Below are 26,688 nucleotides of genomic sequence, written 5' to 3' on the forward strand. Positions count from 1 at the left end.
AATCGTGGGTATCACGCCGAGGAAAAGGAAAAAGATTATAACCTTAAGTGAACTTACATCAATGACGGAGAAGGAGATTGCAAATAAATGCTTTGCGAGTCAGGGAGCAGTCAGCAAGTTTATTGTGCAAAAAAGAGAAACAGGGTCAGTTGAAGCAAAGAAAATTGAGAAATGTGGAAGAAACCGGAAAACTAGTGTCTGAGATGAAATATCTTTAATCAAAAATAATAAGTTAAACCCCATAAGAACAAGTTACGAACTTCGACGAGATTTGGCAGCCACTGGGGTGATGATGCACGACTCAACAATACCAATAAGACTCATTGAATCTGGAAGAAAATCAATTCGACCACAGAAGAAACAACTCCTGACGGCATGTATGATGAAGCAAAGGCTCATTTGGGCTAGAAAATATACCAAATAGACTGTAAAACACTGGATAAAGGTGCTGTTTTCAGATGAGACCCACTTTATAGTGCAGGGATATCGCACAAAATTTGTTAGAAAAAGTTGGAATGAAAAACTTACTGTGGCTCATATTGACCAAACGGTGAAATATCCAGTGAAGAAGATGGTTTGGGGCTGCTTTTCGTATATGGGGACCGGATCTTTGATACCAATAAAAGGAATAATTATTAGCCTAAAGTATAAAGCTCTATTGGAGAAGCACTTTAGTACAGAACTGAGTAAATGTTGTCCTAATGGTGGGGCTGTATTTCAACAGGATTCAGCTCCTTGTCATGTATCAAAGTTTATGCTTAAGTATTTCAATGATAAAAAGATAACTCTTTTAGACTGACCTGAAAATTTACCTGACCTTAACCCTATAGAAAATTTGTGGGCGATTTGTCAATCTAGGATACAAAAATTGAACTGCACCACCAAGATAAAGATGATAGAAGCTGTTATTCAAATGTGGTTTTGAGATGACAAAATAAAAGAAAATTGCTGAAGTTTAATTGATTCCATGCCAAAACGTGTTCAGGCTGTTATAAAAGCAAAAGGAAGGCATACATCCTATTAAATAAAAAATATTTCAAGATTGTACGTCACCTGTATCTCAAAATATTAATAAAAAACGTATTTTATGATTACAATTAATTTTGTTCCATTATTTTCTTTTGGTAAATCTGTTATTGGTTCTGAGTTTATACACTATATATATGTTTGTTGACTATCAACAAAATCCAGTTCTTTGTCTTTAAGTTACAAATCTTATACATTTGGTATTTTTTTCTTTAAAAATATTTTTATGCAATTAAATCAATTCAACACCATGGAAAAAACATTTTTTTTGTCGTCAATAGCCGATTTGTGTCATTTAACTTTTGATAGAATAGATGTATCATATTTAAATAATATTAATCATCCATCATAGGGTGAATTGCCAAAAAAAAAAATTCAAATAATACAATCTCCTGATTTTTATTTACAAGATGAGGTTTACCTCATTAATATAGACGTGGAATAGGAAAGGTCCTAATATGGTACCTTGTGGTACACCCACCGTAACAGTTTATTCTTGAGATTGTATACCAGCTTCATCCACCCTCTAAATTCTATTACTTAAGTAAGAAGAAAGAAGATTCAATGCAGAACCTCTAATTCCATGGTGGTAAAGTTTCCTAACCAATGTATCATTGCGAACACGGTAAAATGCCTTGGACAAATCACACAATATGACGATGGCATCGTGTGACTCTTCCTAAGCATTGAAGATATGTTTCACTAGCGCAACAATTGCATCGGTTGTCGATTGACCCTGTGTAAAGCCGAATTGTTTTTTATGTAATAAATCGTTTAGCGAAAAGTGTTTTAAAATATTTTTTTCGTAGATTATTTCGTATCTGGGATAAGGTTATATATCCTCGGGCCTATATAATATTGTTGCCTTTGAGCCAAAAAAGTATTAACTCCTCTCTGTAGAATCAGATCCTTTTTGGAGTGTCTAGTATTATGAACATGACAAACCCTTGCGTATTTTTCCCTGTTGAGATGTGTGACCGCTACTGACCTCAATATATACTGTTGACGAATATTCAGCACTTGAAATTCTTTGAAGAGCGAATCACTCGGGTATCGGTATGGTTTTTTTAATATAATTCAATTAAAGTTTTAAGAATTTACATTGTTATTTTGTTTAAATATGTATTTTTTATTAATTGTGTTTACATGTAATTGATGAAAAATAAGTAGTCTTTTTTTATTTGAATATTTCTGTATTATATATTATTTTTCATTGTATGTAAACCAAATACATAAATAAATGTGTTATATAATAAATTTATGTCAAAATCACCCCAAACGATAACATGGTTTTTTGATTTAGATAGTTTTTTGATTAACCAGATTAATATAGTTTACAGTTTCCATAATTTGTTATCGTTTCATTTCTGATCCGATCTCTAAGAGTTCTGCCTCTGATGGAACGTAGAGTTCTCATTTCTGCTATTCGGAGAAGACTTTTTGTCTTGTCTGTGTGTTCTCACTTCCATCCCATAGGTCATGATGGAACGGACGCATATCTTGTTATAGCCTGGCCTCACTTTCAGTTAGCACCTGTTTGTTTCTCCATATAGTGTCCCGCAGCCAGCCAGCAGCTGTGGCTTTATTAGTCTGTGCTCGTCTTTCACTATATAGGTCACTGTTGCTGGAGATCTCTACACCAAGATATGTGAACCGTATGACTTGCTCATTATCGGTACATTATCGATGATTAGTTTGCATCTGAGTGGCTCCTTTGAAACGGTTAAACACTTTGTTTTACTGACGGAGATCGTCATATTGTATTTTTTTAAGGAACGTGAACTGACGGACCAAAGTGACTGTGTCATATATGCTGGTAGATCCGCGTAATATACCTGACATTATGCAGATGCTGGAAGCCGCCTTTGGACACCCGGAGATCGTTGAGGACAGAGAGTTGGAGCGGATGAGGAAGCTCCCTAAACTGGCCGCAACGCATCCCTAGAGTCCCTGACGGCGGTCGCGGTCGCGGTAAGTAACTTCATGTCAACAGTTGAAGGATTTGACGGGAACTATCTCTCCTCCTTGAAGTTGCTGTCCGAGATGACCCAAAAGCTGCCACGGATCGAGCACATGATGTGGATCATGTCGCGAGCGGAAAGCTTTGCCCAGAGATCTGGCACTAAGGCTAGCAAAGCTGACCGGTACGATACTGAACGTAGGCTGCATTGGGATTAATACGGAACCCGCCCAAGTGGAGAAGAGACGTGTACGGGAAAGACACGTGCTTCTCACTCAGGGCAAAAAATGTATATACTGTGATATAAGTGGGAGCGGGTTCGGACAGTGCAAGAAAATCCTCCGGAAAACAGTGGAAGAAAGGTGAACAATTGTGTGAGAAAGTGTGCTTAGTGAGCAAGTACTATTGACAAGACGGACTGAAGTCCCAGACACTTTCAAGGTAGTGCCGGTAAACTTGAAAGGTCCACGCGGATCAGTGAACATTTGCGTGTGATTAGCAGGGGCAATTTTTCTCCTAATAACCGATTATTTGCAGCTCACCATATTTTTTTGGCATCGAAAGTAATATTTTATGTTCCATGATAAAAGTAATGTTTTATGTTCCATGATGTCACCTTGACAGGTGACAGCGTGGGTGCTGCGATTCATCGCACAGTGCTGTCGCAATGAGTCCACACCTTTGCCGGGAGGAACCTTCCAACTTCACACCTCAGAGACACGCGCCGTCGAAGTCCTGCTTCTAAAGTATTCCCAGGAGGTAGACTTTGGAGAGGAGCTGGAACTCCTGAGACAGAAGGTACACATCCAGGCTGCATTCAACAGCATTCTTCTTGGATGAAGAAGGGATTATCCGGATGGGGAAACGCATCAAGGCAGCGCAGATATTCGCCAAGGATTGCAGCGTGCCACCCGTCCTAGATGGATCCTACCCGTGCATCAGGCTGCTCATCATACACAGCCACCAAAAGGGTGGTCATCTGGGAGCAGACAGGACGATCACTGATCTGAGATCCAGATACCTCATTCTGAGATAAATCGCAATATGCTGCCCGCTGTGCAAACGTCCCGCAGCAAGCCACATCCCGCTAATGGAACAACTGCCAGAGGCCCGATTAGCCTTCAGGATGCCGCCATTCACGCATTGCGGGCTTGACTTCTTCGGGCCGATGATGATCACCAATGGCCGATGAAAGGAAAGGCGCTATGGAGCGCTGTTCACTTGCCTCACCACACGCGCAGTCCACCTGGAATTAGCGGCATCATTGGAAAGTGATTTCGCCATAATGGCCATAAGAAGGATGGCCGCCCGCAAAGGCTGCCCGCCAGCATTATATTCGGATAAAGCCATCAACTTCAGAGGAGCGGACAAGGAGTTAAGACAAGCCGTAGACGAGCTCCTGGTGGACCCCAGATTACTCAGCGAGCTCACAGTCCGGTATTGATTGGAGTCCTGGGCATTATCATGGACCCTAACCTGCCACGGAATTCTTGGCCTCGCGGCAGAGTCTTCAGCCAACTTCCAAGTACAAGTCGTCGAAGTGCAGACCACCAGGTGTACCTACACCAGGCCAGCAGTGAAGGTGGCCATACTGATGGGAGAACCCGCGCCCACGACGCGAGTTTCGCAGTTGGCCGTTTTACCAACTGAGCAACGACGCCTGTCCAATAAATCCGTTGAGTTCCTTACTCTATACGTGAACAAGTTTTTACTCAGTTTCTCCGCCCTGTGTTCTGCCGCTCTTCGCTCCGCCCTGCCAACTGTCTGCCTTCGCTTCTCTACACCACTTGGATCAGGTGGAAAGTCTTTTTTTTAACTTGCGGTTGGCACAGTCGTGCACTTTCCGACTATGGACCTGTCACATACTCGACGAGTGGCATGGGAAATAGCGAGGAAAGGAGGCAGAGACGTAGTGTGGCAACATAACTCGTCATGCCGCACGTCATGCTCCTCGTCGTGCCCACTGCTCCCTATTTTGTCGGTTTTTTGAGCGCTAGTCAAAAGACCGGCAATATGAGCGTGAATGGTTGGCCACAATGACACAAATGGCACTACCAAAAGTGACAAGGGCAAAATAATAGACTGGCTATTCGATCAGGAGTTTATATATTAAAAAATTGAATATTAAGTAACTAAGTAATATTTTCATGGATGTTTATGTGTGTATATGTATGTTCACATGTATGTATGTATGTATGTATGTGTATATATGTGTATATATGTATGTATGGATTATGGATATGTATGTGTGCATGTACGGGTATAAATATGTATGGATATGGATGAGGATGATATATAGATATAGACTTACATATAGATATGGATATTGATATAGATATATATATAGATAGATATAGATATAGATATAGATATAGATATAGATATAGATATAGATATAGATATAGATATAGATATAGATATAGATATAGATATAGATATAGATATAGATATAGATATAGATATAGATATAGATATAGATATAGATATAGATATAGATATAGATATAGATATAGATATAGATATAGATATAGATATTTGTTCTGTATTTATTTATTTTTTATCTTAAAATTGCGTGATCATTCACTTATTTTTTTTGCTTTTTTTTTACATCTTCTAAATAATTTTTTTATGAAAGCATCAATTACATGTACTTTTTTTTTTTCGCTCCCTATATCTAAGTTAGTAGTAATTATTATTATAAAACCATGTGGGAGTATCATATGATTAATTGTAAAGGATCTTTACCGACAAGCCATATTCATTGACTTGGTGAGTCCTGTAAAAAAATAAAAAAAAATGTCAAAAATGTCTTAAAATAACTAGAATGTAATATTGTATGTACATAATAAATAAATAAAATAAATAAAAAAAACATAATCGCGCGGTCGCAGTACGCATCAAGCGCTCACACAAGGCGCATGCTTCATTTTTTTATTATTTTTTCACGCCCATAAGGCTTTTACATACATATAAGTTATATAAAACATAACTTTTTTTTTTAAATACAATATAAAGCAATAAAAGACGTGTAAACAGTGTTTAGATGTAAAGTTGGTATAAAAAGAGAAGATGAGCATATAAAAAACATAAATTTAAAAAAATACAATATAAAGAAATAAAAGACAGGAACAGTGTTGAGAAGCATAGTTGGTTTAAAAAAAAGATGAGTGTATAAACAATATAAGTTTCTAAAAATACAATGTAAAGAAATAAAATATAGAACAGTTTTTAGAAGTATAGTTGGTTTAAAAAAAAAAAAGCTGTAGAAGATATCAAAAATAAAAAAAATATAAAAACAAATAAAATACAAACATATTAAATAAATACAGTTTAAAGCAGCTAGGTGCATAATATTACAACACAATATAAACAGAATATTAAGTTCTATTTGATATGGAAGATATACATTGATTTTTAAAATTTACAAGACTCAAGTTAAAGACATCGATGTTGTTAGCATATTGGTTCACAAGTACATGCATCTGCACAACTGGTGAATTTGCGCTGTAATTGGTCGATGATAGACCGCAGTAGAACAGAGTATTACATCGGGTAACTCGACCAGGCACTCGCACATTAATCAAATTGATGAGTTCACAACAATCGAACATTGATGTTATTATTTTAAATAAAAAAAGCAAGTCATTTAATGTTCGTCTGTTTTCTAATGTTTGGATGTTGAAATAATCATTTAAGTATATCAATTTTAATATAAGTTGATATAGACCGAAAGTACCGCTGTGCCAAATCCATCAATTCTATAATTTCTTGTTTAAAAATAATTTCTGTAAACGCGTCTATATTTTAATAAATACCGTTCGATTTATTAGTCACCAACAAGGACCCGAATTGCGCCTTTCGCAAGGGTCGTTGAAGGTAATAAAAGTCCGTCCGCTCAGGCAATCGGGAGCCTATTGTTCTTGCCGAAAAGGTACCCCCAAGAACTGGCCACATGTCAATATTTGTGAAGCTCAGGACACTTTTAAAAAACGCGAATAATAATAGTTTAAAATAATATTTATATCCATGAAATCCAAATCACTTTATTTACATGAACAACATATTTATATTTTACAATTTTTATGAAAATTATAACGGCAACCATCACGCCGTTTCCCCGTAAAAGTAGGTAGAGAGGATGGAACGCCACGTCACTCTATCTCGGCAAATAGACTTCGCTTCTTCTACCTTCATACCTATTCTCGTGCACGCTCGCCGATTATTCCGATTGTTATCATAAGTTAATTATAAGACTAGGTTAATTTTATATTTAAGTTTTTAGATTTTAAGAAAATCATTTGGCGGGAGAGAAAGAATTTGGCGGGAAAAGAAGACCGCCCCAACCGAAGCCTGCGCCCGCCAATCAGAGCGACGAGACTGACCGGGAAGGGGGGACGTCTAAAAGATGATAAAAACCGTGACGCCCGCTTCCCGGACTCTCTTCTACACGAACGCTCTTCTACACGAACTCTCTTCTACACGAACTCTCTTCTACACGAACTCTCTTCTACGGAAACTCTCTTCTACGGAAACACTCTCTTCTCTGGAACTCTTCATCTTCGGACTCTCTTCTCCTGCGTCTGTTGATCTCAAGGGTCACGGGCGGGTGCCTTGCCATCCCCGTGGCCCAGTCAGCAGCCCAGTCAGCAGCCCAGTCAGCAGCCCAGAAGAGAAGCCACCGCGCTGGCTAACCAGCCCTGACGCCGCAGCCCCAACGCTGCCACCTACGACGCAACCCACGCTCTCACGTCGCTGCACCACGGTGACGCAGCCCACGCGCCCACGCGCCCACGCGCCAACGCACCCACGCGCCCACGCCGCTGCGCTCATGACGAGCCGCCCACGTCGTGCGTCCCTCCACGCACCCGACGTCACTTCTCATGCCCCGCCATGGGACAGGAAGCCACGCCGCCGCTCATGACGAGCCGTCCTCGCGGCACACCTCACCGCAGCTGGACGCCACCGTCCCAGCTACCCCTGTCGCCGCAGCCAGATGCCGCCTCCCCCTATAATGCACCACGCCGCCGCCCCCATCGCGTCCTGTGCCCACGCCGCACGCTAAGGACCCACGCCGCCTTCGCGTCACCACGCCGCCTTCGCGTCACCACGCCGCGCGCCGCATCAGGGCGTCAGGTTATTTTTAAGTTTATGGTTTAAGTAGGTTAAGTCTAATCCTAAGTTAGGTTAGATACTGTTTATAATTTATTTTAAATACATTTAATATCCACAATTTATCTTTATTCCTTTCTTACCCTCCACATTGACATAATTAAACTGAATGCAACTTTAATCTAATTGTTATTCTTTACGAATAACTGGCGCCCGACAAAATCAGACATCTCTTAATCTCTCTTAATTAATAATTATTTTTTTTTCTAATTTTTATTTAATTTCATATTTTTAATTTTAATTACTTTTTCGAGGTTGTCAAAGTATATACTTAATTTAAATTTGATAAAACGCAAAAATTTATGCTGAACTCTTTCGATGTATTTAACATGAACCCTGTAATACAGTGACCTTATAACTGAGTTATACTCGAGTTGACTTCGCATTAATGCAATGTACAATGTTTTCATTATTTTTATAGAATCAAAATCTCGTATCGTATGCAGCAAAAATCCCAAGGTTCTCATGCTCTTATTTGTAATGTTTTGTATATGTTTAATAAAACTCAGTTTTTCGTCAAATAGAATACCTAAGTCAGTCATTCTCTGTAACTTTTTCTAATAGTGAAGAATTTATTTTATACGTGAAAACGATGGGATTCCTGTTGCGGCAGAATGTCATAATTTTGCATTTTTCAATATTAAGAAACAAATTATTTTTTTCACACCAATTATACAAATTATTAATATTTTATTGAAAAGTTTCACAATGACTAATGTCCGATATTAAAAAAAAAAAAGTCATATCGTCCGCAAAAAGCAAAACTCCGACATCGCGGAAACAGATTTATCATTTTTCATTTACAAAAATTAGAAACAGAACAGGCCTTGTGGAAGACCACTGGAGGCAGAGGGCAGTTTGATTTTGCATTGTTGAACTTTACATGTAGAGACCTGTCAGATAGATGGGCTCGAAACCAATCGAGGATAGCTTCGCGAAAACCCAAACCATACAACTTACTAAGCAATATTTTATGAGAGACTTTGTCAATCGCCTTAGTAAAATCAGTGTATATACTAACAACTTGATTTTTATTATTAAAGACTTCAGATATGCAATTATAGTAAAGCATAAGGTTTGTGGCAGTTGACCGCGCCTTTATAAAACCGTGTTGTTGACTGTCTATTATATTTGAGACATCATGTTGAATTTGGTCAAGTATGAGTGACTCAAAAAGTTTGGATATAACTGATTGGATGCATATAGGACGGTAGTTTTTAATATCTCAATCGTCCCCCTTTTTCAAAATTGGAGTTATATAGCTAGATTTCCATTTGGAGGGAAAACATCCCATTGATAGTTTATTGAAAAACGTGGTGAGAGGTTCAGCTATAACTGAGGCATATTTTTGAGAAAAATAGGCGGAACATTATCATGACCTGCTGATTTATTTTCATCTAAAGAGAGTAGCCTCTTCTTACAAGACAAAATATGAATATGCCAGTTTGAAAGCGTAATTGTTTTATCAAGAGTAAAGGTTGGAATCTTATCATCTGTAACACGTTCATCATACACTTCCTTAAAGAAACTTGCAAAAAGGTTTACTAACTTCACTAATTTTCCATCCAGATGCATAGCACTTGGATATTCGAAATGAGAATTGTTTCATTTCTTATGTAGCTCCGTAGATTGTTCGACTTTAACGTCGAATTTTCGCTCCTTTTTACATTCGTTTCTTGTTTTGAAAAATTCCTGATAATTATGAATACTCCGACTTTACTTCAATTTTTTGGGTAGTACTTTTTTGAATTTAGTAAAATTTTAAGTTCAGCGGTAAACCACTTTGGATAGTTTATTTTAAGTTGATACTTGGAGACAAATTTATCTATAGAATAAAAAAAATTGTCATACATGTGGCAAATAGATATTTCTGTATTCCTATTATTTTAAAAATTCCAGTCTGTTTTAGATCAGCCTTTTTGTAATTTAAAGAAATATCAGTGTGTTTTGAACAGGTTTCGTGTAAATTTAATGTTAATTCAAGAGGAGGGTGGTAATTATCAATTGGCAAGATCGGATTAACGCACGTTTCAACATTTAGGTTGGCATAATTTGACAAAACTAAATTTAGCAACTTGTTTTTCATGTTATATATAAAATTATGTTGAAAAATCATGCCCAGTATTGGTCGCGTCCGATCGTTCTCACTTTCGCTATGAATATAGCCACTCTCACTATTTTATTATTATTATTTTATTTTTTATGCACCACAACAGGCCAGGAGGCCCAATTACAGTGGTGAATTACATCACAGAACACCTAGGCTTGAGACAAATCACATTTTAAATTTTGTGTCCTCACCGGGAATCGAACCCGGGACCTTCCGCGCGTGATTCAAGCGTCTTGACCACTACACCACGGAGGCCGCCAAATTTTCCCACGACAAGTTGGGAAAGTTATGGTCACCAAATATAATAAGTTTGTTGTTAGGGTATTTTGAACACAAAAACTTGATGTCTTCACAATGCCTATGATAATTTTCTAAATCTGTGAGCGGTGGAAAATAGACACATCCAATTGTGGTTTTTTCAAAAGCTGTGCTCACTTGAACGAATATTTGTTCTGAGATGAGATTATTATTTTTAAGGTGTTTTGATGAATAATTCTTATTAATCACCAGCGATACTCCCCCGCCTCTTGATTTAGTACTTGCAGAAGGCGAGCAATCACACCGATACATTTTATGGTTAGGGAAACCTGGTTCTAACCATGTTTCAGTAAGTACGAACACATCGTAATGTAGTGTTGGTAAAATTTGTCTAGTCATTTAACTTTTTACCAGCGCCCCGGATAATTTGATAGTAAAAGTGTAGTGGTTGCCTTCTTAGTTTTTTGGTAGACTTTGAATTATTCTCGGAGTCGAATATATGTATTTGATTGTGATATTCTCTTCACCGTTTCTCTTACGTAAATTCAATTCCTCTCGCAATTCTTGCAATTATTTTTGTTGAGAGGGCTCAAATCTAAGTAGATTTTTATATTGTTTTTTAATAATCTGCGCTTGCTTAATATACTCCTGGTCAGTGAGGGATTCGATAGTTCGATTTTGATTGGCCTGGGTACTCCATCCCAAGGTTTTCCAAGCCGATATATTTACCGAAGCATCCAAATCCAGGAGAATTGATTTAATAACACTTTCGTCTTCTGTAAATCGTATAATTTGAGTCGGTGCAGTACTTTCTGGTACGTTACGCATAGTTAAATTATTAGATCTCACGTTCCTCTTAGTCACTTCAGCTATCGTTTCGCAAATGCTCGTGCTATCAGATTTAGGAGTGGCAGATGCCATCGCTTTATATGCACTAAGTTCACCTTCAAGGCAAGTATACTTAGCTGCCATCTTTTAAGACATTTTGCCCATAGCACCTAATATTTCATTAGTTTTCGGAAGAATTTTCGCAATCTTGTCCTTTGTAAGATTGTTTGCTGGATCCATGAGGATTTTAGTGATTGTATTAATAGCCACCTGAGCGCTTTTTATTTAATTGTTTGCTTCCATATTTTATATTTTTTTAAACTATAATTTTGTATAAGTAATAAGAGTATATATTGTGGAGTATATGTACTCACAGTCAATTAGCGGGTGAAATAAATATTTGTCACCCGGACTGCTGGGGACTGTAGGTAGTTGCACAGATATTTTAATTATAAAAATCCTCCCCGGGGACTAACAAAACTAGGTTATGTCACTGTAAAAGGCCACTTGGTATTATTGTTTACGAGGTTTGAAAGTTTTATAATGCAAATAAAAACTTTATACTGTGTAATTCGGGAATTTGATAGGTGCTGTCAAAACACGTCTAACTAAATTCGTTGTTAATTTTAATGAATGAACTATGTATATTTCTATGTATGACATTGATATAACTAGCTATATCAAAAATGCATAGCGCGCACGCTTTTTATCGTCCATTGTATAGCAAAGACAAATGACGAGTGCGGAGCGTCGCGATTAATTGCGCGAGTAGAGCAGTGTGTGGGCGGAGGGGGCAACATCGGGCGGGAGGGCGGGAGGGCGGCAGCGCGAGGAGCACCGTGTGGCGGGGATGTTTGACTCTGCTCGGAAGGGTGACTTCCCGTCTACGCTGGGAAGCCTCATTGCGGCAAACGCGGGTGACGAACCAGTGAAATCATGCTAACGCATACGTTACAATAGGTAAGGATTTAGGATATTGATATTGACAGACATTCTAAGCGTGAAATATTTTTATGTCCCTCGGTCTTTTAAAAAGTGCTTTATTTAACAGGTCTGATATAATAATCCGCAATAAATGATTGTATATCATATATTTCATTATTAACCGGTTAAAGCTGTTTATAACGTGAATCCTTTGCTCACTTTAGCGAACGAACTGTGTAAAAGCGGCATCGATAAACAGTTGAAACGCTAAGTATGATGATTGACAAAATATAAAGGAATATTTTTCAAAACTGTTCAAGCTTGGTAAACAGGCCAATATTTCAACGAGATTTCTTCATTTTTTGCCGATTTAGAATCGGTCACTGCAGCACAAATAGCCATCGACTATTTAGAAAGCTCGGAGAACCGAGTCAACATTTAGCTCTCAGTGCCCATAGCGTTTCTTGAAATATCTTGGACGAAATCGACATTTAGATGTCTTCTCTTAGGAGAAACCTGCTGTAGAAAGAAATACACCTACCTAGTTATATTTAAACTAGAGTAAACAAAACAGAAACTAAAGCAACGTATTAGAGAAGCCCCTTAGAACAAAACCGTTCCAATTTTGTTGTTTAGTTTTTGGTTTCACAACAAACGTGTAACTGACAGTTTCGGTTTGCGTTCGCAATTCTCGACCCGAGTACCTACGGCATGTTGTATGGTTGTAAACTGTTGCATAATGGTTTTTGTCAGTATGAGCGACTCTATTGGGCAGAGGCGTATTATTATACTGAGGTTCCCAACGTTGAACTAAAGATTTGAAGTTTGATCCTCACTCGACCTCAACTTGAATTCTAGCACTAGATAATTGATTTTCTAGTACTAAAAAAGGCCACATAATTCAAACAAATTTATCAAAAAAATACATTAGTAAATTATAACCATAAGAGTTCTTATGCACAAATCTGTTCCTAATAGAAACACATTAACATTTCAAAAAAGTAATCTAGATTGGTGATTATTAATTATTTGTTTCAATGTGATAACGCAGAATGTTGGCGATGTATAAACCGCCCGCCGGCCCTTGCGATTAGCGAGCTGGGTGAATCGGTACAAAGTGACGATTTGGGTGTCAGGTGCGACTTTTGACGCAGACACATTGTTTTGCCAATTTTTTTAAATAGACGTGTCGTGTGACAAGCTTATTCAACCGACTCAGCAACGCGAATTGTAAAAAGAACTCATTATTGATTGTAATAAATTGAGCCAATTTTTTATGATACTTTATTATTATTATTACATAGGCAGAAAAGATAGGATTTTTGTGATTTCTTTAACAGTATAAAGAAAATAGAAAATAAAAGTAGTTTGATGTAATTATTTTTAATATACGTATGTACAAAACTGAGCTCTTGCCAAGTTGTCATCTTTCGTGAAATCAAATTACGCGTGAGTCTATTATAAAGGAAACGGCGTGTTAATAATGGATAATAATGGCTTTCTACATTACTGATCTCCTAAATTTTCTCGCGTTTGAATCGTGACGTTGATTTATCGTCGAGTGTTTCAAGTTTTAAAGAGACACATTATGTAAAAATGGTTATCTGCATCTTCACACACGCAGTATTGTCCAGTTTTAGAGTGCATCACATTGCCGGAATACGGTTGAAGTGATTTTGCCACAAGTCAAAGACATACCGAAGGCACACCTTTATATGTGGGTCGCCTAGTTAACTTTAAGTTATAATAAGAAAATTAGTCGCATTCAATCTCGATGCATAAAATGCATACATACGTAATGCAGATAGTTTTGCCAAAAATTTTGTTAAGGGTTTTATTCAACTTCAAGAGGTGGCGAAGGTTACGCGCTGTTTAAGCCAAGACAAGCCGCCCTTGAGACGCGGGCTATTGGAGCAGAATCGCTCTAATTCCAATTATGTCGGTACATATTTAGCGCAGCAGAGATGCGGAGAAAGAAGCAGAATCGGGAGCGAGCTGCCCTGCGCCGAGTGGGATGACATTGAAGTGCCCGTGTACGTTCGAGTGATCGATGGAGCCGGCGATCGATAGATTTACGATCTATTTGCGATCGAGCGGGAATGTCCCCGCTGGCAGGCGATGTGGAGCGCGTACATTGTCTCCGTGGCGCAACTGCGGGTGCCGCCGCGCGTCGCCTCCCCGAAACGCGAAGAGGCGCGCCTAAAAAAGCCGGCGGACAGCGCACAGCGCCCGAGCCCAGTCAGGCCAGTCAGCCCAGTCAGCTCGGTTCCCAGCCTGCCCGGTTCCCGTAGCCACGTAGCCGCGTAGCCACGTAGCCAGCGCCCGACCCGACAGACCGCAGGCGCAGTCCCTCCTCGCCAGTAGCGCCTCCCGCCGTTCCGCCCAGGTGAGCTCGTCTGCGGCAGTGTTCTCTCCTTGTTACTCCACGACCGCTTCGACCGTAAATTCCTGTGAATTCTTCGTGCTCGTCATAATATATTGTTTGCAGAAATTATTTTATTTCATTTGTGTTCATTGTGAGTAGTTTTAGTTTTAAGAGTGTAAATAACAAACGGTCTTAAACAATACGTTGTATTCAAAATTCATTACGACAACGTAAAATAGTGAGTGATCAATATTATAAAACAGGGAATGGTTATTCTATTCTTTTTTACAGAACGGAGAATTAACAATTTTAAAAATAAGTGCATGTCTCAAATGTATTGAAAACATTATTCTGCAAACTTTTCTAACTTTGATTTTAAATAATTTTAACTTTAATTTTGTTTTCTTTTTTAATTTGTTTGCGAATTTTTGATAATGTAGCTTTAGTTTCCTATAACATCAAACCTCAGTAGCGGCTAATTGCTGCCAAAGAATAATTAATTAGCTGTGCGCCAATTGAGCCAATCGTATCCAATTGGAACTGATTCAAAGGTATTATAACGTGTACTGAAATTAATGCACCCGTTCCGAGCTCAATTTCCCGCACTCCCTGATACTTGGCGACATTTTAGCGAACATTAATTTAGCGTGTGCGTAATTGTAATTACACATTATTGTTCTTTCTTCTTCGAGTGATAGCAATTTTCAGCATTATTTATTCAATACACCATCCGCTCATACACTCATACAGCATATTACGTACTAATCTATAGTAATTTAATGTAAATTTAATATTAAAAAAAAACTTTATTTTTAAATTCTCCATTCAGTCAAATGTTTTTTTTTCAAATAACTTATTCAACAGATTGTGGATTCACTAGTTATAAAATTAGTAGAGCATAATATAGGTATACAAGAAGAAAAAATATAAATACAAATAAAACTTAGCATCACGAAGAAATTCAAGAATGTTCTTTATGCATTTGGTTCCCTGCATAACCTGCGGTAAATCAAACTTGTTTGTCCACTCGGTCACAATTGACCTTAAATATATTTAATGACTTTTAGAGAACTGCCCAGCTGACCCGAGGGTGAACCCTCCCTCGGTGCAAAGAAAGTATATAATAATATTATGAAGTGGGAAAAAACATTTATGAAGAAAAACTAAAATCAAAATTCAAACAGAAGAAGCTTATAAATGAAAAATATGTACGTTGTTATTATAAGAGCACACGTAAGAGCATGTTTATGTGTGTCCTACTTCAAGATTTAGAATAAAGAATACATATACTAAAGAATATAAAAGGGAAGGGAAAGGGGCTTGTCAGCAGGTGGGGAAGAGGGGATATGGAAGCATTTATGAATAATACTTCACAACACCCAAACCAAAGGAGATAAAATCTTTCTTGTATTTATTTTTGCAACTGGCGGGAATCGAACTCGCGACGCCAGTTTTACAGTTGACCGTCCAACCAACTGCGCCACGGCGCCTGTCGTTTGTCGTGATCGTGGAACAACGACGGATGTGCAAAAAATGGGACATTAACTTTCTACCTACCTAATAACAAGTATTTTTAAAATTAATATATTACAACAGAGATGGAAAAAAATTCAAAGGAGGAAATATCTAAGTCTAGGCATTTACAGGGCTCACGACCTGTCATTGGCTGGTTTAAACCGCCACTTCACACAACGTGTAACATTTACCATTTTACCTATGTTGTAACATCCATATTTCTTCAATTAGTTGTTTTTTATGAATTAAAAAACCGAAATCTTTATTGCTAAATACCCAATACGTGTGCGTCACCGATTGATAGAAATAAAATCTAAATATGATAAGGGGAATTTTAGTTTTTAACTACGCGATATATTGTTCAAATTGTAGCTCAATCCCAAATACATAACCATCGACGTGCTTTTTATTTGTTTATTTTTCCATTATTCACAAAGAAATATAATTACAAAAATACGCTTTAGAAAAATACATCTTAAAATTAAGCTATAACATGCATCGGAAAAAATGCACACACAGACTTCAGCGTCGGAGCATGGGCCATTCCTTTTTTAATTATTAAAAAGTTAATAACATATATATATATATATGGTGTATAAGACCTCAAACCTATATATATATATATATATAAGACCTCAAACCTACTTTAAAATGTACCAGTGATTTGATGTTTTGTAGTTCCTTGGTTAGAAAATTGAAGGATCTTGGACTAACATGTGAGGAGTGCCTCTGTGCGAACTTAGTTCTGCATCCTGGAACTGACAGTACACTATCGGATCAATTACTAATACAATTTAAATTATTACTAAACAAATCTCTATTCAAGTAAACATATTTTATGCACTGAAATATATATAATTTTCTAAAACTAAGGAGTCCACTCTCTACGTATAATTTATTACTAGGAAATAGTCTATGTTTTTTGTAAATTATTTTAATTATATTTTTCTGTGCAATTTCTATTGAGCGACTATGCGCGTCCAAGACGCTATTATACCATATGTTATCGAAGACTGAATTAAAGCGTAATATACGATTTTGAATTTTTCTTTGGTTAAGATATTTTTCAGTCTTTGGAAAACATAACTATATATATCTGAGTTTATCTGTTAGGTTAGCTATATGTTTTTCCCATTTTAGTCTGTAATCTGTGTATACCCAAATATTTATAGCTTTCTCCTGAACTTATTTTGTAGCACTTATTACAAATATCAACATTACATTTTAAATCATAGATTTTTATTGACAAATTCTGTGAAGGGTCACTTTTGACACTGAAGTTTAAAAAGGCAAATACATGTTTTTTTAATTATTTAAACTAAGTAAATTTGTTTCAAGCCAGTTATTAACTATCGTAATACTTTTTGTAGCGTCATTAAATGTTGACTCCCATGTTTTATTATAAACAATAATATCAGTGTCATCAGCATATGACAATATTTCTCCTTCTACTTTAAGATCACATAATTCATTTATATATATATATATATATATATATATATATGAAATAATAGTGGACCCAGAATTGTCCCTAGTGGAACACCATGTTTTTGTTCTCTTTGCAAGCTAATTTCATTTTCTATTTTTTGTATTTTGAGTCCTATCAAAGAGGAAACTACTTAATAATTTATGACATTTATTTCTTATGCCAAAGTTTTTTAATTTATTTATGTTTACGGTATCAAAGGCTTTTTTAAGGTCAAGGAAAATTACCAAACATTTATTTTTATTATCTATTGCGGAGTATATTTCCTCTGTTAACTTATAAATTGCATCCTAAGTGCTTCATTTTTTTCGGAAACCAAATTGATTTTGTGAGATTTTTTTATTACCTTCTAGATAATCCATGATTCTATTCTCTAGACATGTTTAAGAACAATTGGATATAGAATTGGATAGTTATCCGTTTTGAAAGCTGAACCCTTTTTGTGAATTGGTATTATTGTGGAGAGCTTGAATGATTTCGGATAGACACCATTTTCCATACATAAAATGTAAATATATTGTAAGGGTTTAGAAACATCATTTTTAATATTTTTTAATGTTTCCACAGAAACTTTATCGGGACCTTTAGAATGATCCTTTTTAAAATTACAAATTATTTTCAAAATGTCCTCTTCTTCGATTTTTTTAAACAAGAGAGATTATTTGATTCGGAGGTATCATTTTCATCTGTGGTATGTATTAATATATTATCGAATTGTTCCTGAAGTTTTGAGCTTGAGTTTATTATGTTATCTGCAACGCCGACAAAATATTCGTTAAATGTGTTAGCGATTTTAAAAGGCTCGATAATTTCTTAATAGTTATCGCAGTCATAAGCCAACGCGTGTCGCTGCCCTAGTTCTTGTATGTTCAATAGACAATATGTTCATTATCTTATTACGCGTTCATGTAGCTAAAGAATGATTAATTTTTCCCTTATTAAATAGTATTTTCAGCATTTTTTGAGTGCCAATATCCACTTACTGATTTTACTTATTTGACTTTAAAAACAAATAAAATGTCTTTTGTACAATTTGCAAAATCGTCTATTGAACATACAGGAACTAGGGCAGCGGTGTGTAATCTCTAAGTCAACGCTTGTGTCGGTTTATTTTTTGTTTTCTTCGTAAATAAAGTTCACTGGCGCAAAATCGGCGTTTACTTTAAAAAATAATACAATATATTGCATTTGCAAAATAGTAAGGAGTATCTAATACAAAAAAGTGAAAATTAAATTACAAACAATTACTATGGCGATTGCTTTTCTTGATATTTGGCTTGCCAACGCCGCCGCCGGCTAAATGCAATAAATAGCATGATAAATAATAAATTAATTAATAAAAATAGCAGTTTTAAAATATTTTTTATATTTACACTGGTGAAATTCAAATATGTGATTGCGCAGCAGGATTATACGACTCGAAACGTAAATATGTTGATATATAATGTTAGGTATTCACGGATGTTACATTGTGATCGCGAATACGATAAACATGACAAACTATTATTGAATAGTTTATCGGGACAAAATATATCTCAATACATTGTTTTCTTTATATTGTATTAATATTGTAATAATATGTATATTTTATTGAATAAAGACTATAAAACAACTATGGTAAGAAATTGTTATCACGTCGCTAATTAGCACATCGATAGTTATTTATGACTGAGCTACTGGATACTATTCCCGTAAAATACGGTAACTGATTTGGGACAAATAAATTTATGTACAATCTGTGAAACAACTACAATCAAATAAACACACTTTAAAATACATAAAACAATCATTGTTCACCATAAACACCTTCTACGAGCCGTTACGTTCCATCTCTGCTTTGATGAGGAAGTTCAGTGTTTTTTTTATATGTTAATAGACTATTAACTAAGCCAAAAATATGTATATTTAAATAAATTTTATGTATCGTTTTATCTTTTCGTTTTTAAAAAAAAAAAATATTTGGACCTCTGTATTTAGTATTTAGTAGCCTTACGTGTCATGTAACTCGTGTACACAGCTAAGGTACTCGTTATTGTTTGTCTTGGAAATGGGATGTTCGATCACTGATTTTGGTTCATTACCTTTATGAGTCCAATCACCATTGTTGCAAAGTCCAAGAACAATTGCGCGTTATAACTACTTTTAACGACAGTTTGGATATCTGTTAAGGATATTCCATCTTTTCTGCATTCTGCTTCAAGATTATGGCGTTGTAAACTGAAAAATGGGCACTAAAATAACAGATGTTCGATACTCTGTGAAGAAATATCATCGCATGGACAATAGTCATCATTTCTTAACTTAAACCTATATAGGTAACTTCTCATAGCTTCGTGTCCGGTAGAGATTTGGGTCGTTTCGAAATTACTTTGCTGATGACGACGGAAGTTTGCTGCATCAGCCAGCGTTGGGAAAACATTTTAGTGATTTTACCTGCAGAAGAAGCGCGGTAATGATTCTCCCAACACTGCTGCGTATTTTGTTTTATACAGCGTTTAGCAAAGCTAAGGGGAAATTCTGAGAAGAAAGGTGCCGTTCTTTTACAAGTTGCGGCTCTTGCTTGTTCATCTGCTCTCTTATTTCCTACGATACCAGCATGTCCTCTCATCCAGCATATTTGAATAATCATCCCTCTGATTTTTAGATGCTTAATTTTACTCTGGATATCTACAACTAATGAATTTACCGACCGAGTATCAGTTATAGCTTGAACGCCCGAATGACAATCTGATAATATTTTTGCAATAACCCACCTCTCTGGTGGTTTTTTTTTAATAACCATTCCAGAGCTTCTCGTATTGCGGGAAGTTCATCCTGAAAAGCTGAGCAGAAATAGTCTAATTTAAATGTTCTGCCTGGTAATTCTTTATCACCCTCAAAAGGAACAAATGGCGCTCCCACTTTTCCGTCGAGCAGGCTTCCACCCGTAAAGATTCTTATTTCATTGGGAGCATAAAGAGGTATATCTTTGTCGAGTAAAATAATACTTTCGGGAATTCTTTCACACGGGTGAGGTAAATCGAAATAATTTGCAGTTCCTTGATACTTGCGATCATCTGGAATGGAATACAGCTTACCGAATTTCTTGACATTATAAATGCCCTTTCTTTCTTGAATCTTATGGTCTAACGGTGTAAACCCTGTTAGGGCTTGAGCTGAGATAAGTGCAATTGTTCAATATCCTCCACAAGATATGGCAAATTGTCTTTGTAAGCTGTTAAGTTTTTTCTTATTGTATTTATTTTTTACCGCTTCAACTCAAAATCTGGCCGCATATGTTCCAAGAGGTTCAATAAAACCATAATATATTTGCTGTATTATCGCAGGAGAGCACCCCCATGTTGGTTTTGCCGCTCTCACAAGTATTCCAGAAAGATTGGCATTCTTCTTGCAGACGTTATCTACATGTAGTGACCAGTTGAGATTCCTGTTTACGGTTACATCTAATACCTTGATAGAGTCAGCAAAACCTAGCCTTACACCGTTCATGAATAAATTAGAAAGAGTTTCTTTTCTTTTGGTTACTAGCATTGCGTTTGTTTTTTCCACTGAGAAGTTAAGTTTGAGCCTTTTCCCCCAATCAGCTATTGTCGAAAGGACACGGTTTGTTCTTTCTTCGGCTTCAGACATAAGTTGAGCTCTGACTGTCAAAAAAAAACATCATCAGCAAACGCTTGTATGTCAATTCCATTTCCAAAATATATTTGTAAAATACTATCTAAAATTATATTCCAAAAGCTTGGACCACAAACTGAACCTTGAATACATCCTTGTGAAGTTTTTTTGTGTAAATCCATACTGTTTTGGGCTTAGTTTTTAATAAAGACGTCAATAATTTTTTTCTATCTTAAGTTTCTCCAAAACCTTTCCAAAAACTGGAATGAGCCCAAACGGTCTATATGATTTACCATCGTTTTTCTCAACTTTCCCAGGTTTTGGTATAGCAATAACATTAGAGCACTTCCAAGAGATAGGAAAGCAATGAAGTCGTAAAAATGCGTTGTACATTTCTAAAACTTCGTTTTCAAATAGTTCTGTAACCTTGGTGCATATATCTAATGTAAAGTAGTTATTGCCCGGTGCTTTTTTGGGGCTCATATTCCGTAGTATATCACCTATTTCTTGTTTTGTAAATAGTGGGTCGTCTGGTTCAATCGATGAAAGTTGAGCTTCGCTTCTTATTTCAGAGTGCAGCACTAATTCTGAGGTGGCGTCATCGTCTGGAAAAAAATGTTTCAAAAGACCCTGCACAGAGTCTTCAGCAGTTTTGAAAACTGTGTCTCCATTTTTAAGAAACATTAGAGGATTCTTCTTGTCATTCTTTGCTAGGACCCTGTACATAGCAGACCAAGCTTGTTTCGTATTGAGCAATATTTTTTCCACCTTATGTATTTTATATCTTGGCAGCAGCAACAGCTTTCTCATAATTTTCTTTTGCTTTTAAATAAGCGGGAAGCGTAATGGCTTCGCGTCTAGTTATTCCAGAATTCCGGAGTTTGTGCTTGGCTTTTATCACATTATTTTGATAAAAGCCAAGCACAAACTCACATATATTTTATCAGCGCTATGCTTTTTTAAAGTTTTGTATTTTTGAAACTACTTCGCGTGTGACGTCTCAAGTTATCTTCTTCTCGATGAGGACTGCTGATTCGTCAGTTGACTTCCCGTAAACCGGAAACCTACTACACCTCTCTTATCATTTATTGATTCAGAAGATCTAGTAACGTCATGAAAAGTAGTTCGTCAAGAATACATTTTTTAAATCCAATTTTCCATGGGATTGAATTTCCTCATTGGTAGGTACTGTGCGCCACAATACTCGTAGTTTTTTTTTCATCCATTAGACAAGTTTCAGTGTAGGTGGTAGGTAGATAAATACATTTTGGAGATTGATTAACTAAAATCACATTTCTTCCTTAGTATTTCAGGATTTGTAAATATATTTTTTTCAGCACTAAACATTTCAGACTCGATTTTTATAGAAAATTTGCTTATGTCAAAAAAATAAAATAAACCACCGCAGGCCAAATTAGGAAATTAGAACACAGAACATCGGACTGTAGAAAAATGAAATTCAATTACGATTTAGTTTGGTTTATGTAATGATGTTGGCATTTTTTGTATAACTAAGCACTGGTTATGACGATGTCATGAGTTAATGTTCAATTTCAGTAACCACCAACTTAAGAGTTCATTCAACATAGTAGATGCAATGCATGGTGGCTCGCTGATATTAGTTAAGGCTGTAGTCTAGTAAAACGCACGAAAAATGAGGAAATCGTACAATTTTGCCATTTTAAATACGTTAGATAAAAACAATATTTTTTAAAGATATTTCTAAAAATAATATGCTCAAATGTTTTAAATAACTGGTTGCGCGAGTGGTTAGTGGGATTGAGTGGTTTGTGGCTGGATGAACCGCCAGTGGGTGAAGGTCCACCTATCCTACCCATCCTGTGATCTCCCAACGTTTAATGTTAGTTTATCCTCCTCGTCTATATGGCTATGGGTAGCTACGGTTGCTATGATAACATTTTTCCATATCCATAACAACCCACATCAACAATCACTTTTTTTTTTCTTGATAATTTCTGTCAACTACCGCATGTTCATAATTTTATCTGCCCGCATCTGCTCGTCCTTTAATCATCTGCCCGCATCTAAACACCATAATATATTGACTATGAAGGGCCACCACGTCTTCCGTAAAATGGGCGCAATGCGCGCAACGTTTGCACTAACGAACACTTATTTTGATACTAAAATTGTATCATTTGAACGTGCTGTTCAATTGTGTAACTTGCCATGGTGATTTGATATAAGTAACTGAATAATAAAAAAAATATTTGACAAATGTCATTAAAACGAAATGGCCGCAACAGGCCTTCAAAATCTACCCGCTCCAATTGAAAAACCCTTTTTATGCCACTAACTGCAGATCGCGTCCAAAATATGAGATTCAATTTAAAAACCAAACTTCCATTCATTTATTTTTATTTATGCTTTATTAAGTTAGTTCATAACATCTTAAGAAAAAGAATGTGCTTAATAAACTTTCGTTTATTAAGCACATTCTTTGATTATCGATAGACGATAAAATCAAATTTCCAAGTCTATCTGCATACTCACAACCCCACGCCGGGGAATGGGCATTAAAATCCCCTAGAATATTAAAGGATTCAGATAATTTTGGGACCACTGCATCCCAATACTGGGAATTGAAGTTAAGATTTAGAGGAATATATAAGAAGACAAAAGAAATGTTATTGATAGTAACAACTACTGCTTGAAATGATGAAGAGTATGGGAGAGGTATCTGGAAGAATGATAGAGAAGAATTGATAGTAGGGGCCACTCCAGCTTTTTCATAAGGACAGTCTTGATGGAGACAAGAGTACTCTGGAATTGTAAAGTTCCGATTTAAAACAAACCAGGTCGCAGAAATAGCGGTGACCTTTATTTTGTGCTCAAACAGTTATGACGGTAGTACGTGTTTATTAGAAATTGCACTTCTGCCATTCTATTGTAGAATAGCAAGTGCGAAGTTTTATTAGTACTTTGATGAGCCACCGATGTTGAGTACAATAGTTTTAACAATAGTTTTAAGAAGTGGAATAGTGGAGGCTGCGCATTCAATTCAATTTATTTATTTTAAATATAACATATACATTACAAACATATATTCAATACGTACATAAAAAATATAAAAAAATACACGAAAGAGACTCATGTCAAAATAGTAGGAGAATCCTGCTCTGGAAAACCCCTTCGGATACATGGAACAGATCAATATCTAGAGCGATGTTGTTCAGCATAGGGGTAGCCCTTCCAACAGGCATAACCAAGGCAGGTTGGTCCTGAATATCGGAATATGAAACAATCTATGCTGACGCTGTCTTAGGTAATTATCAGGAACATACAAACCAATGCTCATCATAATCTCAGAATTATCGATCATACCGCGCAACAATCGATAAAAATGTGTAGTCAAATACACTTTTACTCCTAAACTGTTGTAGCCAAGCATACCCTGGAGAAACTCGGTAGGGTAGAGCCAAGGATAATACCTGCACTCTCTCATGTACTTCAGAAACTTCTTTTGGATTTTCTCTATCATAAGATAGTACTTCAGTTCACGTGGCCCCCAAATCATCGAGCCACTCTCGAGTCTACTTCGCACCAAGGAGTTGTAAATAGTTCTCAGTACGCGGGTATTTTCGAAAACCCTGACAGTACTCAGAACAAATCCTAACATCTTCAATGCATTACCACTGATTGTCTCTATGTGTTCATGAAATGTCACATGAGTGCTCACAAATCTAACGCCCAGATCTTTAACATTCGATGTTCGTATCAGATTCTGGTCATTCATTATGGAGCGAAAAAAAAGAGTTTTTTGGGCCCTAGTGAAGAACGTGACCGAACACTTGGAAACATTAAACCTAAGTTTGTTTCGCCTTCCCCATTCAGATATATTAGATATATCCGCTTGGAGAAGACGAAAATCGTCAGAAGTTGACACCTTCAAGAATAGTTTTAAATCATCCGCAAAAAACAGAAAACACGAGTTCAAAATTACATTTTTAATATTATTTATGAAAATTGAGAAAAATAATGGACCCAGGTTAGAGCCTTGCGGGACACCCGAGAAAGTATGGAAACACTCTGACGCAAATAGACCGTAGAAAACGTATTGGTTTCTGTTTTGGAGGTAGTTCGCCATTAATTTTAACATACCATCCGAGAAACCGATCTCATACAGCTTATTTAATAAGACATCATGGTCGACAGTATCAAAGGCCTTGGTGAAGTCATTATATGCACAGTCTACCCGATGTCCTACATCCAGAGCTTCCGTGACATAGTTTGTACAAACTATTGGATTGGTTTCAACCGAGCGGCCTTTCCTGAACTCATGTTGTTCATCAATAATAAATGGCTCTACTCGGAAAGTGACGATTCTACATATGAACATTTCAAAAACCTTCGCTGGTGCAGAAAGAACAGCTACAGGTCTGTAACTTTCTACTGATGACTTAGATCCACTTTTATGTATAGGTGTTACTTTTGACGTCTTCCATGTTTCTGGGAAGACCCCCGTATTGAAAGAAAGATTATACAAAAAAACAGAGGGGTTTTTTTATCAGTTCCACACAACCTTTTAGGAAGAATGTCGGAATGACGTATCGGAAGAGGATGACACGATGTTAAGTAAAATCTGAAGTAACCGAATAATAAAATCAGTCCTCCCATGAACCGGGTTGGACTCTGTGGGATTGAAGGCAGAATTATTTTAATGGTGTTCACACAACTATCAATTGGCTGTGTAGCTTCTCCATTGGAGTAAGAAAGAATATTTTTATTTTGATAAATATTTTTAACCATGGGAGGTTTAATTGTTTTGATTATATTTTTCTGGTTTTTTACTATTGCTATTGGTGGAATTTTGAGATGGATGCTACCCTAAAGATTTCCCTGCTCTAGGAAAAGTTTAAAGCCTGAAGGTGAGAAATGCTTTAGGATACCATATTGTGTTAATTGTTCTTTGGCAAGAAAGTTTGGGGCATGTAGAACTGACTACCGAATGAGTTTCGGAACAATTCACGCATTTAGTTGACTCAAGAGACTGACAGGATTCACCCAAATGAGAGTCTCGGCATTGGAAACAACGAGGAGTAGACCGACATTGTAGTTTTGAGTGCCCATACCTACAAATATTATAGCAAATCATGGTGGGGTAAAAATATAATTCCACTTTCAGAGCATTGTGAAAAGGGTATATTTGCTCTGGAAAGAATTGGCTCTAAAAAGTAACAATCATAGTTTAATATGGTTTCTAAACTATATCTCCTGATGTTTGGTCTTTGAAATAAGGGCTTCATTCAGCATTAATTTCACCAATGCCAGGTGGCACAGGGGCATTTTCAATTACATCGTCAATAGAGAAGTCAGTGGATACTCTGACCAAACCCATTTTCATTACCTTGTACGAATACCTAGGTATATATGCTTTTCAATTGTTTTTACTTAAGAGGGGTGAAATAAAA

At 36.6% G+C, this 26,688-nt stretch overlaps 1 protein-coding gene and 1 long non-coding RNA gene across 4 annotated transcripts in view; one reads left to right on the forward strand and one right to left on the reverse strand.

The window, feature by feature from the left end:
* Positions 1-14,512: 14,512 nt before the first annotated feature.
* The window catches only part of fln (flightin), a 30,415-nt gene continuing 18,239 nt past the window's right edge, over positions 14,513-26,688 (forward strand). For 2 of the 3 annotated variants that reach the window (XM_088234525.1, XM_088234527.1), the window contains exon 1: positions 14,513-14,661. The gene's annotated coding sequence lies outside the window, so the exon portion shown is untranslated. Of the gene's footprint in view, positions 14,792-26,688 lie in introns of all 3 variants that reach the window. The other variant, XM_088234526.1, reaches the window with a different exon arrangement.
* On the reverse strand, positions 22,682-25,768 carry LOC148276253 (uncharacterized). Its single transcript, XR_015823814.1, has 2 exons — positions 23,713-25,768; positions 22,682-23,667 (listed from the first exon to the last, which is right to left on the reverse strand). It is a non-coding gene; the product is annotated as an uncharacterized LOC148276253 (long non-coding RNA).

This window comes from Micrasema longulum, unplaced genomic scaffold (assembly GCF_059751315.1).
Source record: "Micrasema longulum isolate JH-2025_06_02 unplaced genomic scaffold, ASM5975131v1 h1tg001253l, whole genome shotgun sequence".
NCBI lineage: Eukaryota > Metazoa > Arthropoda > Insecta > Trichoptera > Brachycentridae > Micrasema > Micrasema longulum.